This window comes from Equus przewalskii, chromosome 7 (assembly GCF_037783145.1).
Source record: "Equus przewalskii isolate Varuska chromosome 7, EquPr2, whole genome shotgun sequence".
Taxonomy (NCBI): domain Eukaryota; kingdom Metazoa; phylum Chordata; class Mammalia; order Perissodactyla; family Equidae; genus Equus; species Equus przewalskii.
The window spans coordinates 36,734,668-36,756,210 of record NC_091837.1 but is presented as its reverse complement, the minus strand read 5'-3'; positions in this window follow the sequence as shown (position 1 = coordinate 36,756,210).

Genomic DNA, 21,543 nt, shown 5'->3' with positions numbered 1-21,543 from the left:
TCTTCTTTATCCACTCATCAGTCCATGGCACTTGGCTTCCACGTCTTGGCTATAGTGAATAATGCTGCAATGAACATAGGGGTGCATAGGTCTCTTTGAATTGTTGATCTCAAGTTCTTTGGATAGATACGCAGTAGTGGGATCGCCGAGTCGGCACACTCTTGTTGGGACAACGGAGTGTGTGATAGTGGCGTCAGCTGAGACAGAAGATACAGGAGAAGAGGTGGTCAGGGGGAGAGAAGGTCAGTTCGGATGTGGACACACTGCACTGGTGGTGCCTGTGAGCCCCCCGGTGGGGACGGCAGGGAGCCGTTGGAATGGACAGCTAGAGCTAGTGCAAGAAGAGAGCTTGGGCTGGGAAGGACGCTTAGGACTTTGAACTTAGAAATGGCAACTGAAGCCAGAGGATTGGCGGCAGCCACAGTGGGGACTGCAGAGGCCCTGGTTCCGAGGGGGAGTGGGTGGTAGGAGAGCAGAAGAGGACAAATGTGGCATGTAGAGGGGAGGGCGTGTGAACGGAGAGAGAAGAGGGGCAGCCGGGAGGCAGCAGCTGATGCGGGCCAGGCTGTAGCCCTGGAAATGCAGAGAAAGGAGAGAGGATTTAGCGACAACAGATGGGACATCGCGGTAGGGGGTGCCAAAGCACACTGGCGGCTGTGACTCACACCCAGGCACCCTCTGCAGCCCCAGTCTGAGTCCCTCTGGTTTGGGACAACTCCTGTACATTTATTCTGCGGGGCTGTCCCCTGATTACTGTTGGGAATTCCCCCTGGCTCCCACATCAGCAAGGATGTGTCAGGGATCACTGATCCTGTGCGTGTCATCTCAGAGCTGGTGTGGCCCTTTGTCAGAGGGTGAGGTCCCCCCAGAACCTCTTGGCAGGTGTGGAGAGTGGTCCTTGGCAGCAGTGGGCACCTGCACCCAAGTGCTTCCTCATCTCTGTGTAGCCAAGACACAGATAGAGGTGATCCTGAGAAATCCGAGACAGGAGGAAGACAGCTTCTCAGTGGCTGCGGGCTGCTGGACCTGCCGCCCTCGGGCCTCCGGGAGACTCCTTGACGGGTCTTTCTCAATACCTGGCGCTGTTGATCGTGGCCTATGGGGCTGAGCAAAAGCCCCAGGCTTCCTGGCTGATGAGGCTGATTTTCTTGGCATTTTCTTTATTATTTCTTCTTCCTCGTTCCCATCTGAAGGCTGGGAATTGGGCTGGGCTTCCTTATAAGCGTGGGCTGGGTCGTGTCCTCTGCTGCCAAGTCACCCAAGCTGCTGCCTCCTCCACGACCGAAGAAGGGGAAGGAGAGGTTTAGCTTCAGGTCCCTGAACAGATGGCCGATTCCCCGGGATGCCAGGCTAGGAGGAAAACCTCCTTTTCAAAAGCCAAGACTTTCCGCCCTTGTACCTCAGTCCCATTATATAAAGTGAGGGTGTGACAAGACCATCTCTAAAGGCTCCTCCAGCAATGGGTGGGCTGGTTCTGCCCCATGACAGGCTCCCGAGACTTGAGCAGGATGTCACTGAGAGTAGGATTCCTCTGGGATGTATTCCCACAGATATGAATACAGTCATTCGCCACGTGCCGATGTTTGGTCAACGATGGACTGAGTACACGACAGTGGTCCCATAGGATTAGTACCATACAGCCTCAGTGTGTGGTAGGCTATCCCATCTGAGTTTGTGTAAGTGCACTCTGTGATGTTCGCACAATGACGAAATCGCCTAACGACACATTTCTTAGAACACATCCCTGTTGTTAAGCAATGCATGACTGTTGTTCCTAAAAAGGTCACCCGGGAAATGGCCTCCCGGGCTGCTTAGTTAAGCCCTACGTCTTCTCTCAAGAGCCTCCTGGGGAGACACGGGAAGGGAGAGGGCAAGTAGAAACTCAGCGAAGAGCAAGACACTGCCATGATAAGGAGGAGATCCGAGACGCCTCTCGAGCCAGGAGTGTGATGTCGGGGCGTGAGCAGCAGCCCTGTGGTCCACAGCCCTGGTTTCAGATTCCCCATCTGCCACGCCTGGCTGTGTGGCCTTGGCACTTTATTGAACTCTTGAGTATCTGTATCTGAGAAAACCTTTCAGGCATGTTGTGAGGGACAGTGACCAAGTATGCAAAGTGCTTGACCCTTCCCACGTGCCAAACACACCTTACTTTCTGGCACATGTGTCATCATAGTTGGAGTCCAAACATGTCCCCTAACATGTGAGTATGGGAACTTCCAAGTGGGATGACAGACCTCTGGACTGACAAAGAACTTTTGCATGTGCCCTCATGGTCTGGTCCTTCTTGCCCATCCACACACCTTCTCTCCTGGTTCCTCACTACCTGGCCCTTCCTGGGGGGGCCCCACCCTGTTGTGCTCATTTATTCCAGCATCAACTAATTTGGGGGCCTGAGTCTGGGCTCCAGCTGGTCTGGTCCCATCAATACTCTTCCTGCTTCAGTCCTGGCACATGAAATATGACAGTGCTGTTGACCACCTAGGATGCAGAACGGCAAAGCTATGGAATAGGAGTTCGTTCTAAACATCCTTTCAATGGCCTGAACACCCCTAATGATCAAACAGAAAAAAAATTAATTCTGGGAATTGAAAATGGCATTTGTCAAGAGCCTGCTGCATGCTGGGAACATGTGGCGCCTCCTCACAGCCTCGTGAGAATAAGTTCGATTAGCTCCACTCTACGAATGAGGAAATGGAGGCAGGAGAGTTAGCATTTTGCCTGAGAGGTGAAGTCAGGAATTGGACCCCAATCAGTCTCAGAATTTGTGATTCTTGTACCTCACATTGCTTGTGAGGACTAACCACACACAAGCCCAGACGTCATCAGTGCTGTCCTGCATTCCATTGCCTTGCCATTGCCATTTCCGGGAGCTACCATTCGGTACCATTTGCCATTGGGTAAAGACTCTGAGCCAGGGAAAGGGAGAAAGAAGCAGGAATTTCCTAAGTGAGTGGGAGCAACAAAGGACCTGAACTCTGTCATTTTCGTGGGCTGTCTTGTGCAACCTTAGGACCAGGTATGAATGGTGGAAAACAGCCCTAGGAAAAATGAGCTTACAATTTATCTGTCAAGGATATCAGTAAAATATGCATTTCCCTGGACTACGTATTTGAGAGAGAAGCTGCGGAGTGGAAAGTCAAAGACGCCAGTCTTACTGAGTCTGCTTTTGCAAGCACAAATCAGCTTCTTTCTTCACGCTCTCACTGCTCCGTGGCGACTCCAGGCCTCAGTGAGATCTTATGTGGGTTCAGGTGACAGCCCCACCTGGCCACCCGACTCTGAGGTCTCCACCTGCTCCTCTGTCTGCACGCTGCTCAGGACTCGCATGCCGTGGGGCCCTACCAAGCTCGTGTGCAGTGGGTGGAGCAGCTGCTCTCTCTCTGTGGGTGTCAGCCTCCTCTCCAGGGGCTCCCTGTCGGCTTTGTGACCCCAATGGGGAGAACCAAATCTGATTTGGGGGCACTGGCAGTAAGGGAAATATTTTCGACTAGGGGAATCCTTTCTGACACCTCTCAGATCCTATTAATTATAATTACACACTCCACCAATATGTAAGGCCACTTCTTTCCCTAAAAGAAGGAAATCTTTGCCCTCAAAATACTGTCCTCAAAAAGGCTGTTTTGAGCCTCCCCCCCCCCCCCCCCCCCCCCCACTGCAGCAACCTATTCATCCTGAGCATTTTACACTTAACTCGGTTTTGGTTTGTTGACTGCTTTGCTCGTCTCCTCTGTAAACTGGCTGCTCCATTCTGCTCCATCCAGCACCCTAGAGCCTGCCTGGTACTTACAGACGGAATGTCTTCAGCTGGGCTCCAGTGTGACAGCAACGGGGGGCTTCTTCAGGGCCTTGGGGTGGTTCAGAGAGATGGCAAAAAGGAACATGAAAGAAATGAACATGGATGAGGAAAGAATTGGCTTACATTTTTCAAATCTTTGTCTCCAAATTCATGGTTTTTTTGTTGATCTACATAGTGACACAACAAAATGAACTCCCTCACCCAGAAGGATGCGAGAGCCTCAGGGAGTTGTGCCTTTCCTGAGGGTCCCTGAGTCACAGCCCTGCAGGCCCTGGGGGCCTCTGGAAGTCGGTGGTGTGCAGCCTCCCCTGGGCACCGCCAGGCCTGGCGGAGGGTGGGCGCTCAGCCCTGCTGGCTCCCTCCCTCAGGAATCTTCAAACTCACATTCATGGAGATGGTCTCCTGGGGCAGCTGGTCCTGCCTCTTGTTAAACTCTCTCCCTTATTCGTCATAGGCAGACGTCAGATTTTTTTAAAAATCTCTAATACAAGTAATTTTTCTAGATTAACACTTAAAAAAATATATACTTTTAAAAAATTCTCACAGGAACAGAAATATTCGGCTTCAGAATATTTCCATAGCTTGAGAAACCTAGAAAATTTAGGTAAATGAGTTATTTCCACCATAGGTGTTTCCCTCTCTCTCTGTGGATGAAATTGCTTCAATTTCCTCGAAAGCAGCATTTCCTAACAAATGATGCTCATACCCCCATCACTGGTCCTTGAAATTAGTTTGAATCTTGAAGGCTGTGTATATATTTAAATACATTGTAGCAGGTACCTTGTTCAGAATCATGTAAACTCGGGTACAAAAATGCAACCTTATATCTCCAAAACTGAGCTTACCTCTTATCTTGAGCCCCCGTTCTGCCTAACTCTAGAAACCTTAACCTTGCCATCTCAAGTTTAATATTGATTAAGACTGTCAGGACTCCATCCATAATCTAGTGTCTAGAAATTTAAGTGACACTATAACAAAATAGATTTAAGTCAACTCTTAGAGATGCAAAGGAATGTTTCCCCTGCAAAGGAGGTCCATGCATCATTCACAGGTAAGCACTGGGCCTGTACGCGGTAGCAAGACGGGAGCGCTGGGAACAAAAGTACTTTGCTTGTAAAGTCTCAGGGCTATTTTTGTTGAATGCTTTGAGGACACTCACTGACTCTCCCTTGGAGTTAGGGCTGGGAAGCCTTGCAAAGTCTCCAGGACTCTCTGCACATCCACATTCTTACCCTCCAGGCATGTGACATGTGCACATGTGCATGTGCGTATTGGTGTGCTGTATGCCAACAAGGAAGCACTGGGCAGGTCTCTTGGGTGCAGAGCAGAGAAGCCAGCACCCAGGGTGTGGTGGCTAGAGTGGGGAACTTTGGTTAGGTCACTGGATAGGACACTCAAGGACAGAGTCCTCTCTCTAATTGGTTCTGCACCACATCTGGCTTTTCTTCGTGCCAGATTGGAAGGGCTGCTTTGCTTAAGCTAACGTGTTCTGGGATTTGGGAGAGGTTCCCAATTGTTCCTATCCCTCAGAAAACCGCTTAACACTTGTGTGTCCATCTCTGTCCACTGTGCCATTTAAGCATATGTTTGCACGTTGCAGTCACGTCTTAGTGTTTTTATTTACACATTTTATTTGTGCTTACACTGTCTTTCTCTTTTTGAGGGAGTAGGTTCCTTAAAGACCAGTCCCACTTTTGGCTTTTTTTATTGTTAATAAACTGCATACCATGCGAGTTAAATGATGGCTTGATATACTATTAGATGAACACAAATCATTGTTCATCTAATCATTGAAACCATCAAAGTATTAGAAATTTGGACATTCAAAAACTCCCCAGAAATGACAATTTGATCAAATGAATTGTTCAAGGGGGAGGGTGGGTCTGTTCCCATAAGACAATGAGATACTTAGGCAACCCACCCACCCCTCAGAGTTGGCCGTTACCACCATTCGGCTCCCCACCCCCGTCAACCTAGGACCAGAGCTGGGGTGGGTTTTACAGCAGAACCCTCTGTGCTGGGTCCTACCTGGGGAATATCAAGTATTTCTCATGGAATTCTATAGGATATAAATATCGTTTTTCTTTTTTTTCTGATTTAGTTTCTCCCGGGTTGACATCCCACCAAGCAAATTAGAACCAGCTTTAATGTTTGATAAGGAGACACCAAGACTGGAGAAATCCAGGGGAGCTGCATTCATGAGGTGGCACCATTCTTTTAAAAAATATGTATTGATATGTCAATTATATCTCAATCAAACTGGGAAAAAATGAATAGCATCTATCTCCATCCCTTGGAACATATAATTTTAAAACTACGGACGGTGTACATCGGTTTCCGCTTTTCCTCCTCTGATTCAGACACGTTACTACTGTGCCCTTGCACTGCTCCATTTCCTCACCACCATGTTGAATTTAAAAATTAATGTAAAATGTCTTCACCTGTGTCACAAAGCATCTCAGCTGCCGGGACATTTTGTGAACTTTATAAGGATATTGCATGTAAATGATATCACACCTTATGTTTTAGGTAGTCATGCCTGAATCCTTTGTCGCCTTTTTTGACTACAGGTCACATAATTCCAGACAGACCAAACATGTATTGAGCTCTTGCTGCATGCCTGTACTTTTGTATAGGAATTTCTAAGATGGAATATAACATGGAGCTTATCAAGAAGCTGATAATCTAAGGGAGCTAGAGGCATATATTTTAAAAAACTACTTGTGAAGCAACAGGAACAAAATAAGTCCTACAAAAGAAGTCACATCAGGATGTTTTAGGAACATAAAAAAGGAGGAAAGACACCTAAGGAAGGCCTGTGGGTGTCACACTGGTGACAACTACAGCCCTGTTTGGAGCACAGGTGGACCTAGACACGCCCTGAGAAAGTTATTTCTCAAAGATTTGCCCAGCTGAGGTCCACTCTTCAGAGCTGCAAGACCATCTGGAAGGTTCTCTGAATGCATGAAAAAACAGCAACTCCCCTACAACTCTATATCACAAATTTTTGAGCTCCTGGTTTATGAAGGGCACAGTGCTGCACACTTTATGGGAAATACAAAGAAACTAAACCAGGTCGCGATCTCCCAAGTACTTTGTAAAGTCTAAGAGGCACCCTCAGACAGGATGGCGTCGCCCGAAGGTCTCTGTGGCATCACCATGGGGAACTGCAACCACCTGGTTCTGGTCCTCAGTCTGGCAGGTAAAGAAACCAGCAGCTCCCAGCACCCCCGAACCAAGATCAGCCTCTCACAGTGGACTCACACTGACCCATCCCGAGAAAACTACCATGCGGCTAAAACCAGCAAAGCATGAATTTACTGTGAGGAAGAACTCTCTACGGATTGGGCTGTCATCCAGGGTGCACCTTCCAAGGTGCCTGGGAGAGAGAATGGGTGGTCAGAAGGTTGCTTGGTGATGGTGGGGTTAAAGAAAGGAGAAGTTGATTGTCTCGAAGCATATTGCAACCAAGCCACAGAGGAGCTGGATGAAGCCTGGCTGCTGCCGGTCGGAGCTTGTGTCCTCCAGAGGCTGCATCTCTCTTCCTGGAGAGCCAGGCCACTTGTGCCAACCTGCTTCTCTATCTTTCCCATTTTCTCCACCCCACTGGCTCGTGTGGTAAGAGAGTCTTTCTTTAGATTGTTTCATATACTGTTTAATTAAACTAGAATCCAGCTGCTAATTACGTTGGCCTTGGAGATATTCTTATGTACTGGTATGATTATTTCCAGGTTCTTGGCAAGGCAGGGGGCCGGGGGCACCTCACCAACATCCTGATAGTTCACATACGTCTACAACTGAGTTGAGCAAACAGGGCAAACATCACTTCTCCTCCTCTTGGCTGAGGGAGCAGGCCTCCCTCACACACGCATGCGTCTCTCACGATCCTCGAGGAAACTTCGTAGACCGTGGAAGCTGACAGTTGCTTCAGCTCCTGTGTGTCGCTCTCTTCCGCTGCTTTACATTTTTCATCTGATCTAGTCCTTGCTCAATCCTGCAATGTCGCTGTAATCTTCCTAGTTCACAGTGGAGAAGGCTGAAGGCCTGGGGGTGCCATGGCTGAGCTAAAGCAGACAGGTGGTGGGAGCCCGAGTCACGGCTGGGGGAGACACCCAACACTCCCAACTCCGAATTCAGAGGTTTTCAGCTACTCTCATGAAAACAGAATTAGTAGATCTGGGCAACACACGAACAGGCCCGTGAGTGTAATCTCTAACAGGAGAGAGTGCGGAGAGCAGAGCCTGGCGCACCGGGGCCGGGCACAGGGAGTAGAACCGTAACACAAAGTCCAGCACAAAGACTGTGGTGCTGAAAATTATAAATGCAACAACTGGTGTGTGAACGATCCTAGGACATCCCTTCTCCAAACAAGCACGTGCAAGGCGTGGAAATGGACACGTTCACTTTGGATCCATGTGGACTCACCTGTCAGCTCCCTTTAACTCATGTCGTTGTGTTAATTACGATTCTTTTTCCTCAGACCCAAAACTTATCTTCCTCTAAGACAGACAAAAGTAAAACTCATTTAGTGTGAATCTGCCCTTCCGTTTTTCTCTGAGCCCAGTTTAGCTCTGTCGTTGGCCTGTGGCGGCAGGCTTCCGAGGTCAGATCGCAGCCTCCCTGTCTCCGAGGAGGGGAGGGCGCGGTCCGGCGGCGCAGAGCCACACCCGGGCCTCCCCGCGCAGGCGCCGCCCGAGCCTCCCGCAGGCCCCTGGCAGGTGCTGCGGGCTCGGCCTGGGGTCTGCTCCCGGGAGCCTTCAGCTCTACCCGGGGTTTGCAAGCACTGCTGACAGGATGAGAGGGTGACGCTGTGGACAGTTAAAGAGATGAAAGGAAGCCTTTCGGATTAAATAAGATTTAGGAAATAAAAGGATTAGCAGGACACAAAAGCTAGATTTACGGGTTTATTTAGCCAGTGCAGTGTGGCATGCTGGGATGTGGGCCATCCAGACAGAGATAAAAGAGACGAATTGAGGAGGTCGCAGGGTAGCAAAGATGAGCAAGGTCCCCCCGCAAGCCTGCTAAATCTTATGATAATTGAAAATGGGCCAGAAAGGGTTACTTCCCCACAACTAATTCTGACTCCTCCACGGAGTAATGAGAAGGCAGACAATGATGAGCAGCTCATGGATTGGGGGTCAGGGCTCAAATATGCTTAGGAAGTAGAAAGCTCATTTTGTCACAAAATCTTATTCACAGATTGTTTCTATCTTGAGCAACAAAGCAAAGTTTAAATTTGGAGAGTGGGGGATTTAATATCATTTGTGGGTAGCAAAAATCTCAAAGATATCCTCTTACGTTGGTTATCTTTGCTCAGTATTTGTCTTCTCCTAAATTGTCAAGCCAGAAGTCCCAAAGCTAGAAGGGGCAAAAGCATGTCTGGTCTAATGGGCTCTGTGAGTGAGGTGTCCTCTCCAGCCTCTGACATCGGCAGGGCCCCCCGGCCAGGGGCAGAATGGCGTGCTTTAGAGGCAGCGGACTGCGCTCCAAGACAGAGGAGTTTTTCAACGGTTCTTCCTTACGTTATACCCGCATCTTCATCACCATTGGTCCTTGTTCTGCAAGATGGAGAAACCCAGAACAAATCCACCCTCTCACTTACACAATTGCCATTCAACATCTGAAAACAGCCCTTAAATATTGGGCCCATAATATTTAAGGACAATGCCCTTAAATATTCCCTCTCCCTGGTTGGACTTCTCGCCCCCTCGGTCATTCCTGTGATTGGATTTCTGGTTCCTTTGCTGGGACACTGAAAGCGAAGGAGGTGTTGTTTCATGCCCCCTTCCACACCTCTCTCCGTGCCGCGCCTAGAACTGCTAAGGAGATTTCCCTCCCTAGTCAGGTGTCTTCTAATCCCTGGATCGCTGTGCTTGATAAACATACCTGTGAACCTGTCCTCGTCAAAGTCTTCTTCTCCTGCTGGAAGACTGCAAAAACCCACCCTAGAAACCTACCTTAAGAGCCATAATTAATATACATTACCACATCTCTTCATTTGGTACTCATCGGACGTTTATTGAGTACCTGCTGAGTATCTGGTACCCACTTAGTGGGAGGAATAGGTGATTAAGACACAGTGGTGGCCCTGGTGGAGCTCACAGTTTAAGAGAGGAAGTAGACACTCCAGATGCTTACATGTGATAGAAGCTATACAAGAGGCAGATTCTGGAGATCGGTGTATGGAATGTCTGATTGTTCCACAGGTCGACAATGAGGAAGGAACTTTCTCGGGAGGGGGGAATGTGCATATAGTTAGGCAGGCACGTGGGAGGTTGGCATATTCAGAAAACCACAGGCAAAGTTGAGAGGTTTTCAGTCTAGAGTGAGCTGGTGTGGTGAGAGGGAGAGAAGTAGCAGTGACCTCCAGCCCTGGCCAGGGAGATCTGATGGAGAGGACGTGTTCACCGGAAACCAGAGCGTCAGCACCGGATGAAGAACAGGGCTAGAGCAGGTGAGGGAGGGAAGAGAATTTCTATGTGTGTACCTGTCATTGTTCACAGTGACAAAAGCCACCCTCCATTTCACTACTTCATTACTCCTGTTAATCTCTACGTTGAACTCATTTCCCTCTGATCATATTTTTGAAGCTATAAAAAACACATATAAGCTTTCAAAATAGGAGTGGACTGAGTCAAAGTACATCCAAGCCCAAAGAGACCACAGCAATTATTTAGTGAAGTGACTTGCAAAAACTTTAGCACAGGCCCCTTTGCTTCTGATGAGGAAGCTCAGTGTGTACAGCCTGTGTGGGGGAGCGGCTCTGCCTGCGGGGGCGGGTGAGGGTCCCGTCCTTGCCTCTTGTCCCTCCTTCCTCCTCCTGGCCCTGCCCATCCTCCCCAAGGCAGCCAGCACTTTCCTTCCACAGATGAGGAAACTGAACTGAAGGGCGCCAGCACGTGAAGAGAAGAGCCGGAAAGGCCAATCTGTGGCAGAGATAGGGCCGGGAATGCAAACTGCTCTCTGAGGAACTATGTCCGGGTCCAGACGAGGGCGTCCCTGCCGTCTGTCCTTAAGAGGGAATCAGTGGATGCCCTGTAAGGAGTCTGCCTAGTGAACGCAATTGAGGAGGGAATAGTGTAGGAGCCACGTTGCTCGGTGTCTTTATAATTGAGTGATAAATCTAAACTCCATGGACTTAAGCTGAATGGCGCCCATGGAGTCCTGGGCCTTCTCCGTGGCTCTGCGAACACACAGAAATAGAGGGGTCCTAATGAGGAAACGTAGAAATGAGAGCTTTGACTTTTTGCTGTAAACCATGAAATATGAAAGACTTTGTTTTTAAAAGTAAAAGCCAGGATTTTAATAAGCACTTATCATATCCTTTCTGTTGTAGCACTGTGCAAGGATCGAGCATGTGTGGAGAATCAGACAGACATGGTGTCCGCGCTCAAGGCGCATAACTCAGCGGGAAGACAGAAGATAAATACAGTAACAACTGACACTTTCTACAGGCTAGATAGAAGCTCATTTAACCCTCACAACAACTCGGCGAAGTCGCTCCTCCTACTAAGGGAGAGACAGGGTCACATAAAGGTTGCACTCAGCTCCAGGATGCTTGAGCACCACACGGACCACCCCACAATTGTGACAAGTGCCATGAAGGCTGCAGTCCGGAGCACAGGTGATCAACCCTGTCTCACCACTTCAATTACAAATGTTTTTATTTTTCCTTCTGCGTTTTAATTGTCCCCACACAGGCCCTTCTGAGGTGGACTTAGTAGCAAAAATAGTAAACGCATAATGGCCGGCACTATTCACACATCTACTAACCAAACGCTCGTGAGAGCCTGTGACAAGCCCTACTGATGGCCGCAAACTCACCCTAAGACATCCAGGGCGGCCTGTTAGTGTGGGCTTCCGAAAGTCCTCAGGGATCGATGAGTCGTGCCAGCCTCAGACTCAGCCTCTCAGTGTTGGAAGACAACAATGTTCTCTCCTGAGCTCGGGCTGTGATTCCTGAAGACCCTGCGGCAGAGGAACTGGAGGCTTGTGGAGGGTCAGACCTGGGAGTAAGTCTGTGAAGTGGATCGTGCAGTAAAGTTAACCATACAGACAGCACACTCCAAGTCTCAAGTGGTGATGAGTAACGGCCATTAAATTTGTTCACCAACGTTTCGTCCTCACCTCATCTACAGAGCCGTCCAAGCCTTCGCCCCAGTGGGACACCGCGTGCCTGCCCCCACGTTCCCACCTGTGTGCACTGCCCTTACCTCTGTCACAGAACCCAGGACACTCCTAGCCAGGGTTGTCAGCCTCTTCCAGCCCCTCAAGGTCAAGAAATGGTCCCCTGGACCTGTTGAGACCACCACCGTGGATGGTGGGCAGGCGGCACCCCCTGAGCACTTCAAGAATGTTCCCAAGTAAATGCCTGATTTTCCTCTTCAGGGTTTCACTTAATCCTCTGCTGTGAAGACACACTCTTTAGAAGTGACCTGGGGTTTAATTTTTGTTCTGTTCTTTATTGCTGGCCCTTTGTACAGCAGCTGGTTTCCCCTTGGGCATACATTGCAGCTTAATTTGACTTATTTTTCACTAAATGTTAAAATATTTTTGGCAATCGATTGTCCCTTTAAGATTATATGATTTCCATTAGAGTTTATTTCTAAGAAGATTGTGAATGTGGCTGACACAACCTTGCTTCCAGATGAAAGACGGGGTTCTTAAGGTGAAAATAACAAGTCACCCCCACTCCTAATACGCACTAAAAATTCTTGGAAAAAAATTGAGACTAATTTAAACCAAAGTGAATAAAGCTAATACTGATTAAAATCAGAAAATCTGAATTCCAGCATTGTCTGTGGCCACGGAGAGAGCCTTCCAAAGCCTGAGCCTGGCCCAGCTTTCCCCAGGAGAGCAAAGGAAGCAGGCCCTCCCAGCTCTGACCCGCCACAGAAAGTGCAGGGGCCGGATGCATGTTCAACCCAGGCCGTGGTGTGTTTCTTGTGGCAAAACACAAACCGATTCAGATGATCTTTTGAATTTAATACCTTTTCATAAAATCATAAATCTTTCCTCTCCCATTTTATAAATGAATAGACTGAGGCCCTCGAAGTCAAAGATGCTTGCCCAAACCACACAGCTAGTTTGCAGCAGCGCCAGCCAGCTTTGTTGGGCCGATACCATTTTAACTGCACTGCATGATTGTCTTTTTGCACAAGAGAACTTGCAAAAGCTATCTGGGCCTAGATGGTCCACAAGTTATTTGATCATTAGGACGTAAAACTTAGTTGAAACTAGGTGAGCAGAAATTCTCATCAAATTAGCTTTTTTTTCATTAAAGAAAAATGAAAATACTTTTAAAGTTGAGAAGCAATGAATGTTTTCAATAGACTTTGAGAAAAATATGATACAAAAAAAGTTAATTAAAATGACTAATAATTATTTGATGCTTTACATTTTTCTGAAAGGAGACCAGATTTTTTTCTCTTTCTTTTTTTTGGGGGGGGTGCAGGGGGGAGATTAGCCCTGAGCTAACATCCGTTGCCAATCTTCCTCTCTTTTTTTTTCCTCCCCAAGCCCCAGTACATAGCCATATATTCTGGTTGTAAGTTCTTCTGGTTCTTCCATGTGAGCCGCCAGCACAGCACGGCCACTGACAGACGAGAGGTGTGGTTCCTCACCCGGGAACCAAACCTGGACCACTGACAAAGAGCGTGACGGATTGTAACCACTAGGCCATCAGGGCTGGCTTCACACTAGATTTTTAAGGCCTAAGCTCTTAGTTCAAACACAAATTAATATTTAATTGGACTAAACACGTTATCTCTCCCGTCTTAGCATGGTCATCTGTACAATGCTGTGTTGAATTAGATCGGCAGCTTTCTGTGACCACATCACGTGGGTCTATGAAACTTTATCGTTGACCATTGTTATGGGCTGAATTTTGCTTCCCCTCCACCGCCTTCCTCCCCCCAAAAATTCATAGATTGGAACCCTAATCCTCAGTACCCCAGAAGGTGACTGTATCTGGAAATAGAGCCTTTCAGGAGGCGGTTAAGGTGCAATAAAGTCATATAGGAGGACTCTAACCCCATATAACTAGCGCCCTTGTAAGAAGAGGAGATTAGGACACAAAAGATGCACAGAGGAAAGACCATGTGAAGATACAGCAAGAAGTCGGCCACCCGCAAGCCAAGGAGAGATGCCTCAGAGGAAATCAAGCCTACCGACATCTTGATCTCGGACTTCCAGCCCCCAGAATGGCGAGAAAATTCATTTCTGTGGTTTAAGCAGTTCCTCCTGGGGAAATTTGTTACAGCAGCTCCAGGAAAGGATGCACCCTAAACTAAAAGCAGCTACCACTCATTATGATAAGCTCTCCACACACGCGATTTCGTTTACTCCTCTCAACATCTTTATGAAGTAGGTACCACTATCACCCTCACTTAAATATTGGGAGACAGAGGCTTATCAACCAGAATTCAAAACCAAGGCCTTTTGCCACTTATTCACCACTATTTTATATTGAGTCAAAAATATCAAAATATACAAATGGTTTGTCTTTTAGATGATAAGCTAACTGGTATCTTAAGCATAACCTTTCAATTCTATTGTTGCTTTATTGACTTTTATAATATGAAAGTGGAATTAATATGAAACTTTTAAATCACTTCTCAAATATCTGTTTTGAAATATTTAATCTATAATTGCATATAGCTTTTGTAAAAATATCTGGATCAAAAAAATATATTGGACCGTTTTAGAGTGGGCCAGTAAATGTGACTGGTAGATAATCTGCTGTAAGAAGTAAGATTAAAGAAACTGACAAAGGCAGCCGGGCACGCTCACGTTAGTTTTGCATTACCAACATTTTTCAGCACCCGCTTCCATCCCCTGCAAGACCTTTCATGCTTAATGGAAGTTCTTGTATAATCTGTGCAAATTGTATATTTTATTAAGGGCAACACATGACATCACAAATGTAACACTGCTCTCTGACAAAAGAGAGTGAGAATGCATTTATTATTTAATGTTGAATAAAGTTGGTTTACTTGGAAGAAAGAATTTTCAAAAGATTATTAAAGTATAGCCTTAAATTGAGAATTCTTAAAAGTTGGGCTAAGTATTCTTAGAAGAATGGGTTGCAAAGCTTACATAGCTGTACCTTTTACTTATAAATGAGCTGAGTCTTTAAATGCACTGTGACTTGTCTTCAATTTTTGTAATAAAACTGACACATTTAAGAAGGTTAAAATGTTTATGACATAAACACAAAAGATCAACTCTGCAATATCCCCTTCATTGTTCAAATTGCCAATCTTGTTACACTTGAACAAAAATACAGCCCAAGAATTATTTCTGAATACTTCAAAGTAATTTTTCAATAACTGCCTCATAAGAAGCTCTCTGTTTTGGAAATCTGAACATTATTAATCCATTCGTGGATCATAAAACAATGATTTCATAATCATTGAAGGAAAACACTTCAAGAATTATCAACAGATGTAGTATTACACTAATTTTTAATTTATTTAAAGTAATATAATTTTCCTTGAAAATTAAATCCAAAATATTGATGCTACCTAATTGGGCAGTGCATTCTATAGTCACACACTTAGCAAGGAAAACTTATGAGCCAGAATGAACATTAGTCATATTAATCTTATGTTAACAATGCTCAATATTACATATATTTTGTATAAAATTTATGTAATTTTAAATATACACTATTAATGTACATTTACTTTTAAGGATAAAGTTAATTAAAACTTTTAAATTTTCTTCTATTTTTGAAAATTTCGTTTATATATAACCTAATTTATATATATAATATTTTATTTTCTTATCTTTTTGATATTTATCATAACAATAAAATATGTAAAAGTGTATGGCAGAGAATTTAGATATTTCACTGGTTTGTAATTGAATTTGTTTGTGCTGATACACACCATACTTAATACTAAGGGTTATCTCATCACCAATATTTCACAATAGGTCGAAAAGGCAAATACAATCAAACATAAATTTTGTGCATTTGAGTTAGGCTGAGCCACCAATGAAACTAAACAGCAAAGCAATTTTTATACTATAAAAGAAATTAATTTTCCAGTGCTGAAGTTGAAACCCTCAACATGATTACCAAAAAGTTGAGTAAATGTTTTAAAAAGCACATTTTTGGATATTGCTAAAATCAACTTTGTATGCTTTACTCTTACAAATTTATTACTAGTAAAATAATTATGTTATCACACATCCATTCAAGAAGAGATTAGAAAGAATGAATAGCAAAATGATGCTACACAGTTCCCTGAGATCGAAGGGGTAGGAAAGAAATTAGTTTCTGGAATATGGCAGATAAAGATGTTAACACTCTTATTTCGGGGGGACAAACACTATTCCAGCTTAGATGAAGCAGATTGACTTTCCTGCATGTCCTCACCTACAGAATGCCGTGCTGACTAAATGTGAAGGTCGTACAAAACTTCACGAGTTTAAGCTGTGTTAGATACAACCCTCTTTTCTGTTCCTGGAAGGTAGGATGGAAAAATTCTCACCCTGAGCCAGGAGTTCCCACCTGTTATCTTCCTATATCCTTGCATTATCTGTGCAGCCTATCACCATGGAACAGATGAGACCCTGAGACTGAGAGGTAGACACCCCACTATAGGGCGCAATTCACACCCCGATGGGCGCCTCCCAGTCTGCTCTACCTCCACTGCACCACATCAGAGCGCGTAAGTCAGCAATGAAAAAGGCAAGACAGAGTCAGAAGATGGGCCAGAGGCAATGGCAAGGGGGATGAGATTCAGAGAACACTGCGAACTGATGATGTCAGGAAAGGAGGATAGGCCCCAAGCTGGGCAGAAAAGGATGAAAAGATTTGTTTAGACTAAGAGGAAGGATGGACACTCTGAAAAGGTCAGTTCCAAGCCCTAAATCTTCGTCAGAAGAGCACCTTATGTTGGCTTGGAAGCCAAGTAGATTTTGTCGGTTGATCTGCAGGCTGTTCTCTGCTGCGGGCTGGTTGCAGCCTCAGTCAGTACTGACTGGGAAGCGGGGCTGAGCAAGGACAGAGAATTACAGTAGCCTTTCTCCATGGGGCCATCCACCACTGCTGCCTGCCCAGGCTGGGGAAGCCCAGCCAACCTCTGAGCCCGGGCCCGTGCAGCCAGGCTGTGACAGAGCATTCATCAGGAGCCTGCGGGGCAGCCCGGCCCCTGCAGCCCTGACACCGTTGCTGGGAAGGGCAGGCACTGGAAGCGGAGAAGGTGGGAACAAGCTGACTTCTGGAGGGTCTGCTGGCTTAGCAATGGTGTTGGGCTGACGAGGTGACTGAATCCTTTCTTCAAAGAATAATAAAGAGGTGAGGGCAAGATAGCTGATCAGCATACAGGAAGGATGCAAATATTCGTGAACTATTAGAGCCAGAAGGAGACTCAGCAAGCACCTCACTCATGTTCCTTCATTTATTGCAGAAGCAGAGGCTCAAGGAGACAAAAACAACGTGCCCAAGGTCACATAGTGCATAGCGAGGCTCCCTCAAGACTAGAGCTTCAGTTTTCTGATTCTTAATCCAGCTCAGTAGCTAGTTCAGATTTAGTGTGTATCAAGATAATCTGGAGAGCTTGTTCAAAATGCAGATGTTTCAGGCCTCACCCCAAATATCTTAATTTACTATTACTGGGATGGCATTCCAGAATCTTCACTCACTCTGATAAAAGCAACCCAAGCGCATGCTGCCAAGCGCAGACTTTGGAAAAAACTCTTCTCTCCTGCATGAAAGAACATGGTGCCATTCTAAGTCCCAAGGAAACATCATAAATGATGCAAGGAAGGATTAGGTAGACATTTTAACAAAACTTTAAAGAAGAGCAAAATGGTTCTCTTGTGTTTACTGACTCTGCTCCCAAAGGCCCTGGTAGCCACTGCATGTGGATACACGTGTCCCAGAGCTGAAATAAGGGCACGGGCCAAGGTCAACTGTTGCCCTCTTCTTTCTGGGTGGTCAGGAACATGTCGACATTTGTCAAGAGCTCATGGTTACACAATGAAACATTCTTCCCCAATAGTAGCCCCCAGAAGGGCCTCCAATATTTTGTGCCCCACGCTAAAACATGAAACAACGGTAGATGATAAAAGGATGCGCACAGAAAAAGTTTGGAAGTGACCCCTGTCTCTTTTGCAAATGACAAAAGGGAACACTCCTTTAGATCCTCTGTAACTCAGAAGCCACTTGGGTGGCATGTGCGCTTTGAGAGAGGACAAAGAGACATCTGGCACAGATTTTTCTTGGTTACTATGTTCTATCTAAATCTCTTGCTTTCCATTCTGTTTCTAATGCTCTCCACAAGGAGCAGGTGACCGGGAGTGATGGGAAGCATGCGCTCTGGGGCCAGACGGGCGTGCATTCTAATCCTGGACCCGCCACGTTTGTGGTCTCGGACACAATATTCCAAACCTCTGGGCTTGCGTTCCTCCAGGTATTGTCAACAGTGCCTCTGCTGACACGTGGAGGTGGTGATGGAAGGGGGGGTGCTCAGTGAGCGGTCACTCAGCCCCAACTCTTGGCATCGCTGTTGCCTCCCACTCCACATCTGATCCACCAGCGAGCCTGCAGCTGCACCTGTGTTCTTGCTCCCTGACCGTGCAGCTACCCATCCCTGGTCAAAGACTGTCGTTTCTCACCTGGGCTGTTGCGGTGGCTTCCTAACTGGTCTCCCGGATTTGCCCATGCCCTGCTCCTGCTCAGACCCTTCTCAGCACAGTCCGAGCACATCACACCTCTGCTCAAACCCTCCTCTGACTCCCCCCATACTCAGGCTCAGTAAAGTCAGTCTTACCTACAATGCCTGCAAAGCCCTACACAGTTTGCTCCATCCCTCACCCCCATGACTGTCCTCATCTCCTACTGCTTTCCCTCTTGCTCCTTTTAGCCATGTGGGCCAACTTGCTATTCCTTGAACACACCAGACAGATTTCTACCTCAGGCCATTTGCACTCCCTGTTCCTTCTGCCTGGATTGCTTTCCTTTCAGATATCAGCATAGTTCACTCTCACTTTCTCAGGGAGGAATTCTCTCCAACACCATTTAAAATTGTATCCCCACCCAACCCTCTCTACCCTCTTTCCTCACATTTTTCTTTTTAACATAGCAGTTATCACCACTTTTCATACCATAGATTTTAAGTGTTTATCTTGTTGGCTTCCTGTTTTCTATCCCATGATGGTAAACCTGACAGGTGAATATTTGTTGAAGGAATGAATAACCTATATCTATTAATTTAATTTCAGCATGTTAGATAAGTCGGCAGCAGACAACGTGGAATCCTTTAAGTGAGCAGGATTTGGGGGATGTCCTTATTGTTTGTAAGTTGTTTTGCAGTGTGTTAGGACTCTCACTGCTTTCTGATTCTGTCTTTATTGACGAGCAGAATCAGCGGGCTGCAGCCAAACAGTGGTTTGCTGATGGCCTGTGCTGTTTTTCCATCTGCTGCCATTAGGCCTTTCGTGTGGTTCAGGAGAGGCTAGGTTGCACCGCAATAACCAATGAAGCACAAAATTCCACTGACATCACACTGTAGGTTGATTTCTCGCTCATGCTTTGTCCAACTTGGTGCGGGGGTGTTCTGCTCCACATGGGCACCCAGGGATCAAGGCTGGCCGAGACTCACCATCTGGGACATCTCTGACTCTGAAGGAGGGGAAAAAAGAGCCTGCAGACTCATGCTGGGGCTTTCTGTCTGCCTCAGCCCAGAAGCGATGCAAGTCTCACGCTCCCATTTAACTGGTCAGACCCAGACACGTGGCTCCATCTCCTAGATGCTGCAACATCTAAGGCTCCATCTGCAAGGATGCTGCGACACGTGGGCTCCTGTACGTCCAGAGAAGAAAGGAAAACCAGCACGAGGGAGCCCTAGGACTGCCCAGTGCTCTTTTAATGTCGAAATTGTTTAGATGCCGCGTCTAAGACAGAGACGCAAGAACACTTTTTGATCCATTTGCTAGCACCAAAGTAAATTATTATCAAAGAGAATCTTAAAAAGAAATTTAGCAAAAAATAAAAATTATCATAGTCATACAAAACTCCAGCATCCTTACTCAGTCTAAAATTGTGTTTTCCAAGTATCCCTTTATTGGTGTCATTAATCAAAATTAGAATGTTTTAAGTTGTTTTTCTTCTTCATCATCCATTTAGCTTTACTAAACGCTCTGCTTTCGTAAAATGCCAACCACAAAGAATGCTCCCCACTGTGTAGGACATGGGCAGAAGCAGGAGGGCCTGGGCTGGCACTGGGAATACCCCAGGCCCTGCTCAAGGAGCGCTCACAGGCTGTGTCCAACCGAACCCTCATCGTGACTCTGCGAAGACGATGCTATTTTCCTCAGTACCTGACTCGATGGCCACTGAATGAGAAGCAACAACAGGATTAGAAATCAAGTCCCTTGAACTCTAAGAGCTGTGTCCTTTCTAGGAAAACAGACTAGTACAGAACACTTGCCTTCATAAGCCAGGTGTGGTGAGGCTCCATCTGGAAATGACAGCTTTAACACCAGAGTGTTTGAGCTGGAAGGGAGCTGGGAAGATTCATCTTAGCCGAATTCCCTTTTTACATAGATAACAAATGGAGCTTCGTAATTAATAATATCATTAAATCCCAGAGGGGACCTAGATATTTCTATATGTAGTAGGTCTATTTCTTTAAAAAAAAAAAAATCCAGGACTCTTGCCCTATAACTAGTCTGGTCTGCAAGTTATCTCAAACCTACTGACCACTGCCACTGAGGACAATACAAGCAAGTGGTGCATCTCCTGACTTCGCATATGTGAGAAACGGGTAGAAAGGGGCAGAGGGTGTATGTTGAATCTTGGAACTGTCTCTTTTCATTCATTCAAAAAAATTACATTGAGCTCTTAGCCCAGAGCCTGCTCCCTCCGTCCCATCCACCCTGGGAGCCCGGAGAGGTGGCACATTGCTGTGGAAAGGGGAAGAGAGATTCTCTAGACAATGGAAAGCTCTCCGGCTTTCTGCTCCCATTCTTGGATCCACCAAAGAATCGGATATTTCTTTACATTCAGCACTGGGTAGGGCCGCAAGAGATTCCTCCAAGTCACTGGGATTCATTTCAAAGTGTTGGGTGTGAGTTAAACCACAAAATTTGGCCTTTTCTTACTGTGCGGAGCACCTGTCATAGGTTCTTCCTTTGAGGCTGTCTGTTCCCTGAACCTAGGCACATGGAAATTCAGCTTTGTCTGCTCATGTCCACCCACAGCCTTGCCTGGCCATTTGAGCCACACCACAGAGCTCTGGTGGGCACTGACTCCTTCATGCAAGAGTGAGCTCCAGGCATGTGGTGGGGAGAAGGCATAATCTCATTTTACATAGACCAGAAGAAGGTGAGAGTAATTACCATGGGGTCTGCTGTTATCCCCTGCTTCGTAATATGGGGTCTCACACTGGGAGGAGGTGTAGCAGGGAGGAGAGAAACAGTGTTCACAGAATAAGCCCCAAGGTATGGTACAGCTCCATTGCATGGCGCACCATGTTGGAAGAAGGTCCTTGGAGGGTAGGGTGACAACTATGTCAGCAGAGTCAGACATGGAGTTTTCAGTAATCCCTTCATTTAATAACTCAGCAATGGTGGAAATACTGAAGCCTGCAAGAAAAACCTAAAACTGTGAGGGTGGGCTGGAATCATTAATGTGTGCACCGGAGAAGATGGAGAAATCTCACATGTGGATTTCTTGAAGATAATTCACTTCTATTCTGAAAGACGCTGTAACTTAGAACCTCTGTCCCCCCTCT